Source organism: Scaptodrosophila lebanonensis, unplaced genomic scaffold (genome assembly GCF_003285725.1).
Source record: "Scaptodrosophila lebanonensis strain 11010-0011.00,11010-0021.00 unplaced genomic scaffold, SlebRS2 tig00000001-arrow-pilon, whole genome shotgun sequence".
NCBI lineage: Eukaryota > Metazoa > Arthropoda > Insecta > Diptera > Drosophilidae > Scaptodrosophila > Scaptodrosophila lebanonensis.
In genome coordinates, this window is record NW_022060529.1 from 29,830,675 (window position 1) to 29,841,908 (window position 11,234).

The following is an 11,234-nucleotide window of genomic DNA, read 5'->3' on the forward strand; positions in this document are numbered from 1 at the left end:
CAAACTCTCTTTCCATCTCTGCCTGCTCGTACCCGCCTATAGCTGACCGCTGCATTTGCGCGTGAGATCGCTCTGGCCTGCCCACCGGCGCATGTGCTACAGACGGAGGCGCGCTATGTGTCTTTTCCTGCCTCAGCACTGCCACTGCCTCATTAATCTCTCGCATGAACGACAGCATGCTGGCCTGCATCGTGTCTCGAATGGCCGCTACTTCTGACGACAACGATGCGCGATACGTCTCGTGGGCCTGTGCTAACGCCACGTTGATCGCTGACCGAATCTCGCTTGGCAGCGCGGACTCGGCTCTGCTGCCCTGCTCTCCATCGCCACGATCATGCGCGCGCGCGTGGGCTGCCGCTCCGGAATTGTTCGGCAACTCATCCCCAAACCCTCGGAACGCTGCCCCGCTTTCACTCGGCGGCGATGCGTCATAATCGAGTGCTTCCGCTGGCTTGTCCGCCTCACTCAATCTTACGTGAGGAGGAGAGTCCAAGTGAACCAATGGCCTGTTCCTACTAAACTCCTGACTCCGCCTGACCTTCCGGGTAACATTCGGGTCTAGATTCATTTCTATGTACCTTTTTTAACCCACAACCAAAAAAAAAACAGTGCTAGTACTAAGGCTTAATGCTAAAAATTCTTCTAAACCCAACAATAAACGAATAAATAAACCGACCGGTGTACGCGTATGTGTCTCTAAATGGGCAGCGGGGATAATATACTCCCACCGCTATATACACACTATATACCCGCAACACTAGCTTACCTACATAAAATAATTAAATATACCAGTATATGCAAATACAAAAAGGAAAACCACAAATAACAAAGAAAATGGTAATAAGTGAATGCAAAAAACGTAAATATACTCCACACGCAAAAACGTCCAATAAATAAATAAATCGTGGATATACGATACTTGTACGCCTCCGGAAAAACCAAAAAAAACTTAGACTAAATAAATATATAAGTGCCACACGCAAATAAATAAGTAGAATAAATAAATAAGAATAAATAAATAAGAATAAATAAATAACCCCAAAAAAAAACTGAACAAACAAAAAAAAAATAATCCTAAGCGAAAATATTACTCCCAAAAAAAAAACAAACTAACGATAAGTTGAACTTCAAATTCCCGCCCTATGTACAGACCCGCTAACCTGTGTCAAAAAAAACCCTATCGATACTTATTAATATCGATGGTTCAGCCCAGGAACAGCTGTGCTAGGCCGGGACCATTCACAATGGACTCCCTGTCTATTGACAACTTATTTGCTGCTACGCAAATAAATAAATAAAAGGTAATTAATACACTAACTGACCATAAGACCAATAAAAACAGATTCTCACAATTACAGACTCAATAACCAGACATGTAAGGGTGAGATGGGGATCCTCAGTATTACGCTGCACCACGGCACGCTGTCACTGCAGAAGGTAAACAACCAAAACAAACATATATGTATCGCACGCTTTACACCACCCAATTTCTTCCAGGCGCCGACTAAAACTCAAATCCTGCTCGGGCTATGGCGAATTGCTGCTCCTATGCTCTGCTACGTAGGGCAACGATGCTCCTTCCGCTTGGGACTGGACATGGACCTACTACGCAACCATACATAAGAAATACCAAATAACCACAAAAAAAAGGTAACTAACACAAAAAAAAAACAAGGCAACTAGACTATTCTTTACTTAACACCTAACAGACATTCCTCTCGATCTTTTCAGCCTCAGAACACCCTGTAGGGCAACAATGAGTGGGCACCAAGACCCCTCACGGACCTGCTACATCTGCCCCTTCGCTGCACCTACTCTGCTGGTTACCAACCTACACCGCGCTGTAAGAAGGATGCACCTGCGGCAACGATGGGCTGAGCCCTAGTGAAGCTCACCCACGGACCTGGCAGTTGCACCGTTTCTCGCCGGCTCAGGGGCCGCCAGCAGCTATTGTTGTTGAAAGCTACATTAAATAAAGAAAACAAATCAACAAAAAAAACAAACAACAAGACTCTGGCTTTTACTTCGCTTCAGACTGGGGCAACATTTGCCAAAATGCTTACCCAGGTGTATTTCAGATTGGGCGCCATCTTGTTATGTCTGCCTTTGCCAGTGCATCCCCTGTCGTTACGCCGGCTAGCTATCGGCTCAGGGTCAGATTCGACCGCAACAGGGGTGCGGCAGACCAACAATGAATTTATATTTTTTTTTTAAACACCTACTCATATGGTCGGCTGAGGGACGTCTGTGGAATTTGGGTGGAGTTGTGGCTACCTTGATGTCACGTAGCCGCGTGGCCCTCCCTACCTTGAGCCGGTTTCGGCATTTTGTTGCCGGCTCCCTTCAACATGCTTGGTTTGGTTTTTTCTCCTGCTCCGGGACTTTTATATCCCCATCTCACCCCATAAATGGACTCTACTCCAGATTCATGTGCAAATTTTAAATTTTATTACAATAAAAATAAACTTTAATACTTAAGCCATTGAATTTTGGGACGCTGCAGTTCGTTGGCTATTTGTGCCTATTTTACTTATTTGAATTTGTAACCTCTTTCTACCTATACTCGAGTATGTAGTTATGAGGGATATTATTAACAGGAAATAAACAAAAAAAAAAAACTGCGCCGCTCCAATACACATTACAAACTCCTTTACTTATATTAAATTTTATACATTTTCTTTTACCTTTTTTTTTGTTTTTTTCTCTTTTTTTTTTTTTGTTTTAAGTATACATTTGAATTTTTGTTTACAATATGGTTACTTGTTTGGTGTTGTGTTTCTGTTTAATGTTTTATATTAGGTTGTGATCGTTTGGGCTATGTGTGTAACAGAAAATTGTTAATTTTTTCGTGTGTTGTATTGTATTGTTATGTGACTTGTATATGAATGGGTGTGTATTTTGAATTTTGTCTATGGCATACATGTGTATTTTCTTTTGGTGTTGTATATTGGAGTTTTTTATATGTAAATGGACTATTGGGGGGGGGGGGGGGGGGTGGGCTTTATATAATCATGGGCTTTACATAATTTTAAATTATCCCAGTGAGAGTATTCATATAAACTTAGATTCTAAAGGGGGTACTTAGCCCAGAATCAGTCTCTCGCTTCCAGCACGCAGTTCCTCCGGTCCGCTTTGGCGGCTTGTCCCGTAGAATGTTGGCGACCTGTCCCCACTCTCATTCCCCTAGCCTGGTGGACTCGTCTGTCTTTGCGCTCTGCTCCTTTTCCTCTGCGTGTACAACCTGGGTCTAAACTCTCCTTGTCCCCTTTCCTGAAAAGTTGAGGCGACCTAAAAGGGCAGAGGAGTCTACCTCACCGATAACTAGCTTGTGGAGAAAAACTACTCCATGAACAGTCCTGCGACTTGTTAATGAAGGAAGATTTAAAGGCAACAATCTGCTTGAATACGAGGCAAGCGAAGATTATGATCCCAGCCAAGACCACGTAAAGTAAAAAGCAAGAATTGTTCAGAAGCAATTTTATACGCTACTGATGCTTTCTATACTGTGGACACCAGACACAAGAGCAGTATTCAAGTACAGGGCGTACTAGAGAAGCGTAAAGAAGTTTGTAAGTATAAAGGTTAATAAATTCCAAGTAAGCCCTTGGCCTTTTTGACAATTCTGTATATGTGAAGGTTGAAGTTCAATTTGGGATCAAAAAGTACCCCAAGGTCTTCAACAGTCGATATACGCTTTGTCAATGGTATACGTGACTAAATAAGGCAAAGTTCGGTGAAATGTCATGAACTTACATTTGGAGCAATTGAGGGGCAAGTGGTTTGCTAAGCACTAAGATTGCATGGAGTTCAGATCATCCTGCAGGCGTTGAAAATGAGGAGGGTTTATGTAAGACAGAATAAATTTCACATCATTAGCATACATAATAAGTATATGAGAGTGTGACAAGGTACAGGGGAGGTCACTAATAAATAATGTAAAAAGTAAAGGGCCAAGATGTCTACCTTGAGGCACACCTGATGATGCAAAAAAGGGCTTCGAAAAATGCGATCTGAGCAAAATTCGTTGGGTCCTGTTTTTTAAATAGGATGAAATCCAACACAATAAAGCGGCGGGAAATCCGATGCGACTAAGCTTAAAGAGCAGAAGGTCATGGTTTACAGGGTGAAATGCTTTACTGAATTCAGTGTAAATGACATCAGTCTGCATTTTTGAAATGAATGCTTAATATACCAAGGAAGTAAATTCCAGCAAATTGGTCGTAGTAGACCGTCTCTTAATAAACCCATGTTGAGCTGTCGGATCAAGACGGATGAAAGTTTTTACAGTTAGGTAAAGGAATATCTCGGGAACATATTTTGATAATATGGGAGAGGTTAGGAACATTTGAGGAATTTTATTACTTGTTAAGGCAAGGCAGTGGCAGAGAAGGTGCTCAGTGCTTTCCTCAGTGAGACTTCTGTACTACTAAATTAAGAGGAGCTGAGCAGTTCTTTTTGCGTCCAGGGCTGGCCATGCCATCTTTGCTTTCCTACATTGGTTGGTGTTATGCAATCGTTGCTGGGCCAACGCCTTTGCATGGTGAGCAGGCGGAAGGAGACGAGCAACATGCTAATGACTTCCTCATCAGGATGGATGCGTAGCTGCGAGTTTCAAGCCATCAGTGAATACTTTAATGGCGTTGCTTCTTCAGTTTGCCGGCGACTATTATACCGTATAGTAGTATTGGCCGCACTATCGCCCTATATATCCAATGCACCACCCGGGGTGAGAATCCTCATGTGGTACCAATAGCCTTTTTGCACGTGTAAAGGGCATTCGTGGCCTTCTTCACCCGTTCGTTAATGTTATCCCGCTAGAAAAATTTCCTATCCAGGATATATTTAGCCTTGTTGCTAAAAGTTAAGCCCACCCCGTTTAATGATGGCGGAAGAAGTTCCGGGGTCTTGTACTTTCGTGCTTCCAGCACGCAGTTCCTCCGGTCCGCTTTGGCGGCTTGTCCCGTAGAATGTTGGCGACCTGTCCCCACTCTCATTCCCCTAGCCTGGTGGACTCGTCTGTCTTTGCGCTCTGCTCCTTTTCCTCTGCGTGTACAACCTGGGTCTAAACTCTCCTTGTCCCCTTTCCTGGATCTCCAATCTGCACCACTGAAGTATATATTTTTGGTCACTTCCACACTTTTATTATTTTTTTTTTGCGCCTGAAAATTGTCTGCCTGTCACTTCCTCCACTTTAGATTTCCTTCTGGCCTTGACAAAGGGCACGGCCGGCCACTCTTCATGGAACCGATAATTTCCCTTCTACCCGATGATAATTTTCCCACTTTGCAACCCTCCTAATTGGTAGCACTGGTCCTCGCACCTCACGCACGAGTACTCGGTATCGGCCCGCGCCAGCTGTCAATCGCGCGAGTTGCCATCCCCTTTGTCCGACGCCATTTGTGGTTTGCCAACACTGCCGCGTCGCACATAACAAATTTCAAACCATAACTATAAAAGTTTGCCTTTTCCAAATTAAGTTGGCCACGTTGTGCTGGGTAAAATTAATTATAACTCCGGTCAAGCTTTTCTTTAGTTCCATGTGCCATGATCAATACGTCAGTTTATCATTATCTTCCAAAAGCACAATGGTAAAAGCTCTTTTGCAAATTCTCCTCGTGTTATGTCCGATATAGGTTATATCTCCAAATTGCCACGAGAAATTTATATGCATATGTGCATCAATATGGTATCACATGAAGGAAAATATTTTCCTTGCCTTGGCACAGGAATAGGCCGATGTAAAAGAGAATGGATAGATGGTTGGATGGATGGATGGATGGATGGATGGATGGACCCTAACACAAGAAGATCCATTAAGTTACTATTCTCACTTGATATCTAATAGTTACCTTAAAAGGGTTTATTTTCTTGCTTTCGACTTAATTTCCAATTTTAATATGTTTTTATGGTAATATGCTTCTTTTTTTTATTTCACCACGTGTTTCTTTTAAATGAAATTTGTTCTCTTGAGGATTTTATAATTATTTCCTTTATTATATAGCAAAACAACTTGTCTTTTCGTTTGCCAATATCCAACTGATCTAAGTGTTTTCTCTTCTTTATCTATTAAGCCTTGGTCGTAAAACCGTAGGAAGAGCTTTTGTAATGAGAGCAAGCTTTTATCAGATAATTACTACCATGTGTTGTAATACACTGACTCTCGCAAGTATACATACGCGTAGATGTATTAGTTAGTATCAACCGTCACAAAGTAAGTAAGTATAACGTCTTGTCAAATCGGTCTATCATAGTGAAACTTGGCATACGGACACATAATCACTAACAGGGGGTATTTGAGTTCGAAAATCCAAGAATTACGGGAGTTACGATTTGCGGGGGAGAGGGAGGTAAGTCCCAGTAATCCAAAAAATTAAATAAACTTGCATAGCGTACACACATAAGGCATCTTCCCTGGAATTTGGTGTCTCCAGCTCTTATAGTCTCTGAGATCCAGGTGTTCATACGCACAGACAGACAAACATAGATCGACTGGTCTTGTCATGCTGATCAAGAATATATATACTTTGTGGGGTCTGCCACGCCTCCTTCTGCCTGTTACATTTTTCAGCTCGCGTAAACCTACTATACTCTTGTACATTTTATGTACAGTGGTCAGAGATTTCCTCGGAGATACCTATATAGGATCAATTTTATAGAATGGCGATAGTTTTGCCGAAAGCAAATGTCAAAGATCATTCTACTTAGAACAAATGACCCGAAAACGATTGTGCACACCGTAATGAGTTGTGCATCTAGACAAAATGAATGGCAAATAATTCCTTGTTGGTCTACAAGGAACTGAAAAGTTGAGGCGACCTAAAAGGGCAGAGGAGTCTACCTCACCGATAACTAGCTTGTGGAGAAAAACTACTCCATGAACAGTCCTGCGACTTGTTAATGAAGGAAGATTTAAAGGCAACAATCTGCTTGAATACGAGGCAAGCGAAGATTATGATCCCAGCCAAGACCACGTAAAGTAAAAAGCAAGAATTGTTCAGAAGCAATTTTATACGCTACTGATGCTTTCTATACTGTGGACACCAGACACAAGAGCAGTATTCAAGTACAGGGCGTACTAGAGAAGCGTAAAGAAGTTTGTAAGTATAAAGGTTAATAAATTCCAAGTAAGCCCTTGGCCTTTTTGACAATTCTGTATATGTGAAGGTTGAAGTTCAATTTGGGATCAAAAAGTACCCCAAGGTCTTCAACAGTCGATATACGCTTTGTCAATGGTATACGTGACTAAATAAGGCAAAGTTCGGTGAAATGTCATGAACTTACATTTGGAGCAATTGAGGGGCAAGTGGTTTGCTAAGCACTAAGATTGCATGGAGTTCAGATCATCCTGCAGGCGTTGAAAATGAGGAGGGTTTATGTAAGACAGAATAAATTTCACATCATTAGCATACATAATAAGTATATGAGAGTGTGACAAGGTACAGGGGAGGTCACTAATAAATAATGTAAAAAGTAAAGGGCCAAGATGTCTACCTTGAGGCACACCTGATGATGCAAAAAAGGGCTTCGAAAAATGCGATCTGAGCAAAATTCGTTGGGTCCTGTTTTTTAAATAGGATGAAATCCAACACAATAAAGCGGCGGGAAATCCGATGCGACTAAGCTTAAAGAGCAGAAGGTCATGGTTTACAGGGTGAAATGCTTTACTGAATTCAGTGTAAATGACATCAGTCTGCATTTTTGAAATGAATGCTTAATATACCAAGGAAGTAAATTCCAGCAAATTGGTCGTAGTAGACCGTCTCTTAATAAACCCATGTTGAGCTGTCGGATCAAGACGGATGAAAGTTTTTACAGTTAGGTAAAGGAATATCTCGGGAACATATTTTGATAATATGGGAGAGGTTAGGAACATTTGAGGAATTTTATTACTTGTTAAGGCAAGGCAGTGGCAGAGAAGGTGCTCAGTGCTTTCCTCAGTGAGACTTCTGTACTACTAAATTAAGAGGAGCTGAGCAGTTCTTTTTGCGTCCAGGGCTGGCCATGCCATCTTTGCTTTCCTACATTGGTTGGTGTTATGCAATCGTTGCTGGGCCAACGCCTTTGCATGGTGAGCAGGCGGAAGGAGACGAGCAACATGCTAATGACTTCCTCATCAGGATGGATGCGTAGCTGCGAGTTTCAAGCCATCAGTGAATACTTTAATGGCGTTGCTTCTTCAGTTTGCCGGCGACTATTATACCGTATAGTAGTATTGGCCGCACTATCGCCCTATATATCCAATGCACCACCCGGGGTGAGAATCCTCATGTGGTACCAATAGCCTTTTTGCACGTGTAAAGGGCATTCGTGGCCTTCTTCACCCGTTCGTTAATGTTATCCCGCTAGAAAAATTTCCTATCCAGGATATATTTAGCCTTGTTGCTAAAAGTTAAGCCCACCCCGTTTAATGATGGCGGAAGAAGTTCCGGGGTCTTGTACTTTCGTGTGAAGATTACAAGCTCGGTTTTGGAGGGGATTACCACTAAGCCACTAGAAGATGCCTAATGTTGCGAGTGCGGTCTTTATCAGGTTGCACAGTGTTTGGTGATATGTACCCCTGCATATAAGCGCCACATCGTCCGCGTAAGCTATGACGTCATGACCATCTGCAGCCATTTTTCGTAACAGCTGATTTACTGTTAGTAGCCAGAGTAATGGTGATAGAACCCCACTTGCGGGGTACCCCTACAAACGAACTTGCTAATGGTAACACCTCCCATTTCGGTATTTACCGCCCTGCTAGTGAGCAGTTGGGTGACGAAGTCGATAAGGGGTCCTTCCACTCCCAGTTCTGCCATAGATCGTATGATCGAAGAAGGTAAAATATGGCCTTCAATGTCTAGAAAGGCTGTCAGTGTCAGTGGATTTCACTTTACAATAGGCATGCTGGGACTTGGCTTTGGTGATGGCTCAACGTATAATGTTTTTCCAGCCTTGGGAATGAACACCACCTTTACTTCCTTCCATCTGACCGGAATGTGGTTGACTTCTAGTCAGCCCCTAAGCATTAACTGAAACCACGACATTATTAGTTTTAGCGAGAATTGAAGCTGGGACGGGAAAATTCCATCCGGTACAGGAGATTTATAGGGTTTGAATGTTTTGATGGTCCAGATTATGTGATCCTCGGTGACGATACTATCTACCAGACACCATGGAACTGTACGCAGAGAGAGAGGGTGTGAAGTGATGTAACGGTCGGTGCACACTGAAAAAGGAGTGCCCCGTCTGGCGGCATCGGATTTGGATTCGAATGTGGATTTTGAATTGCTGTCTGCTAATAATTCTTAGTTTATCAAGCTCCGAAGACCGACAGGTCTAATTGAGTGCATCAGCGCACGATATTGTAAATATTGAGACTGAGCTATCCAGCTCCTCCCCAGTAACTGGTTCAGAAACCGGTGCTGGTGGGAGTTTATTGGCTATCAGTCTGAGATAGTACCCCCAGTTGGTTCTTCTAGGATTAATATTCTTAACGGGCGCCGGACGATGGTACCCTAGATGAAATTGGAACAAGGTCTGGGAACAAGTGGTCCCCAAGACTTTCCATGTTAATATCCTATCGATGAGGCAGTAAGAAGCTACGGTCACGTCTAACATGGATTTCAGCAGCGGTGGCTGTGGATTGCCTTGGTAATCGTGGGCGAGATAGAACGATGTAATTCTTAACTCGGTGGTTCCCACTCTGTCGTTGGTATTGACGTTCATGCTGACTGCTGTTATGTCAGCATCGCTGTATTGGGAGAGTAAGATAGCATTAAGTTGTTTCTTGCTTGGATACATGGCTGCGGTTTACCGTGTATCGTTGCGGACTAAAAAAACGGTCAAATTTGAGTGCATATATCTCCTAAACTATTATTTGAGAGTAAGATTTTCGTAATCTCTGGGAAATTTACTATTAGATACGTTTAACCAAGATCCCAACGCATTCATGATATTTTTGGTTTTTATACTCTGTACATGAAATGTACAAGAGTATATTAGGCTTGCGCTAGCTGAAAAACGTAACAGACAGAAGGAGGTGTGGCAGACCCCACAAAGTACATATATATATTCTTGATCAGCATGACAAGACGAGTCCTAGCACTGTCTGCATTTTGTTTTTTGGAATTTCCCTTCCTTCCCCCTCTCCACCGCTAATCGTAACTCCCGTAATTCCTGGAATTTCGAACTGCAAATACCCTCAGTTAGTGATTATGTGTCCCTATGCCAAGTTTCATTATGATAGACCTATTTAACAGGAAGTTCTACACGAATACACGCGCATAGAAATACATACACTCACACAGACACAATTGCTTTGTAAATGTGCGTGAGTTCAAATACCGAGAGAGGTATAATCGATCAATTTTTTATTTTTTTTTAATTTTCTTTTTTTTTAGTTTCTATAATTTATGTAGATATATGTACAGATTATTTCAAAGTCGGGATTACGTGTTGCAACTGTTTGGTTGCGGCATGATTAATAATAATATTCCCACGTCAAAAATTCACCAAAAACATTAGTTAAATAATTTATACATTTGCGACGTAAATATTTATATACTATACTGCCTCTGATGGGATTGACAGAATAATCTGGAACTATTCAGGGATACCAATCGATTTGACGTTTTTTATACACTGTACCCAAAGAGTGAAAGGGTATACTAGATTTGTGCGAATGTATTGTAGTATTTATATATTGTGTATTTATTTATTTTATTTAATTATTATTAACTTATCCTAGCGTTACAAGTAACAGATTACTTTTAAGTTATTACGCTAGTCATTACAATACATATTCATTTCCAATTTAATTCAGCTTTATTTAATTTAAGTTACAAAGTTTGATTTAATTTAATTGACGTTGAACGTGCGTGTTACAGACATGTGATATATATTATAATTTACGTTATTTAGATGTGCTGTTGTAAGTATGCTTGAGTTTTTAGTTTTAAGTGCGTTTCGCTGGTAATTGCCTTAAGGTGATGCTATAAATCGTTCCACAGCCGAACAGCGAATATAAAGAAGTGCCTTTCCGAACATGATAATTTGTATCTAGTGCAGACCAAATTATTTGTTCTTCTTGACGTGGAGAAACTGATTCTTTCGTACAAGTACACTCACAGTTTGACACATAACATGTAAGGTCATTGACATAAATAGAAAACAACAGTGGGCCTAACACTGATCCCTGGGGGACTCCACGTTTTATTAAAAAAGACGAATAACTATCTGAAGTGACAACTGCT

At 41.6% G+C, this 11,234-nt stretch overlaps 1 long non-coding RNA gene across 2 annotated transcripts; it reads left to right on the top strand.

Moving 5' to 3' along the window:
- Positions 1 to 1,413: 1,413 nt before the first annotated feature.
- Positions 1,414 to 1,856, top strand: LOC115634613. 2 transcript variants are annotated; one of them, XR_003996451.1, is made up of 3 exons: positions 1,414 to 1,437; positions 1,498 to 1,650; positions 1,732 to 1,856. It is a non-coding gene; the product is annotated as an uncharacterized LOC115634613 (long non-coding RNA). The 2 variants fall into 2 exon arrangements; XR_003996450.1 differs by having other exon boundaries at positions 1,710 to 1,800.
- The last annotated feature ends 9,378 nt before the right edge of the window (positions 1,857 to 11,234 follow it).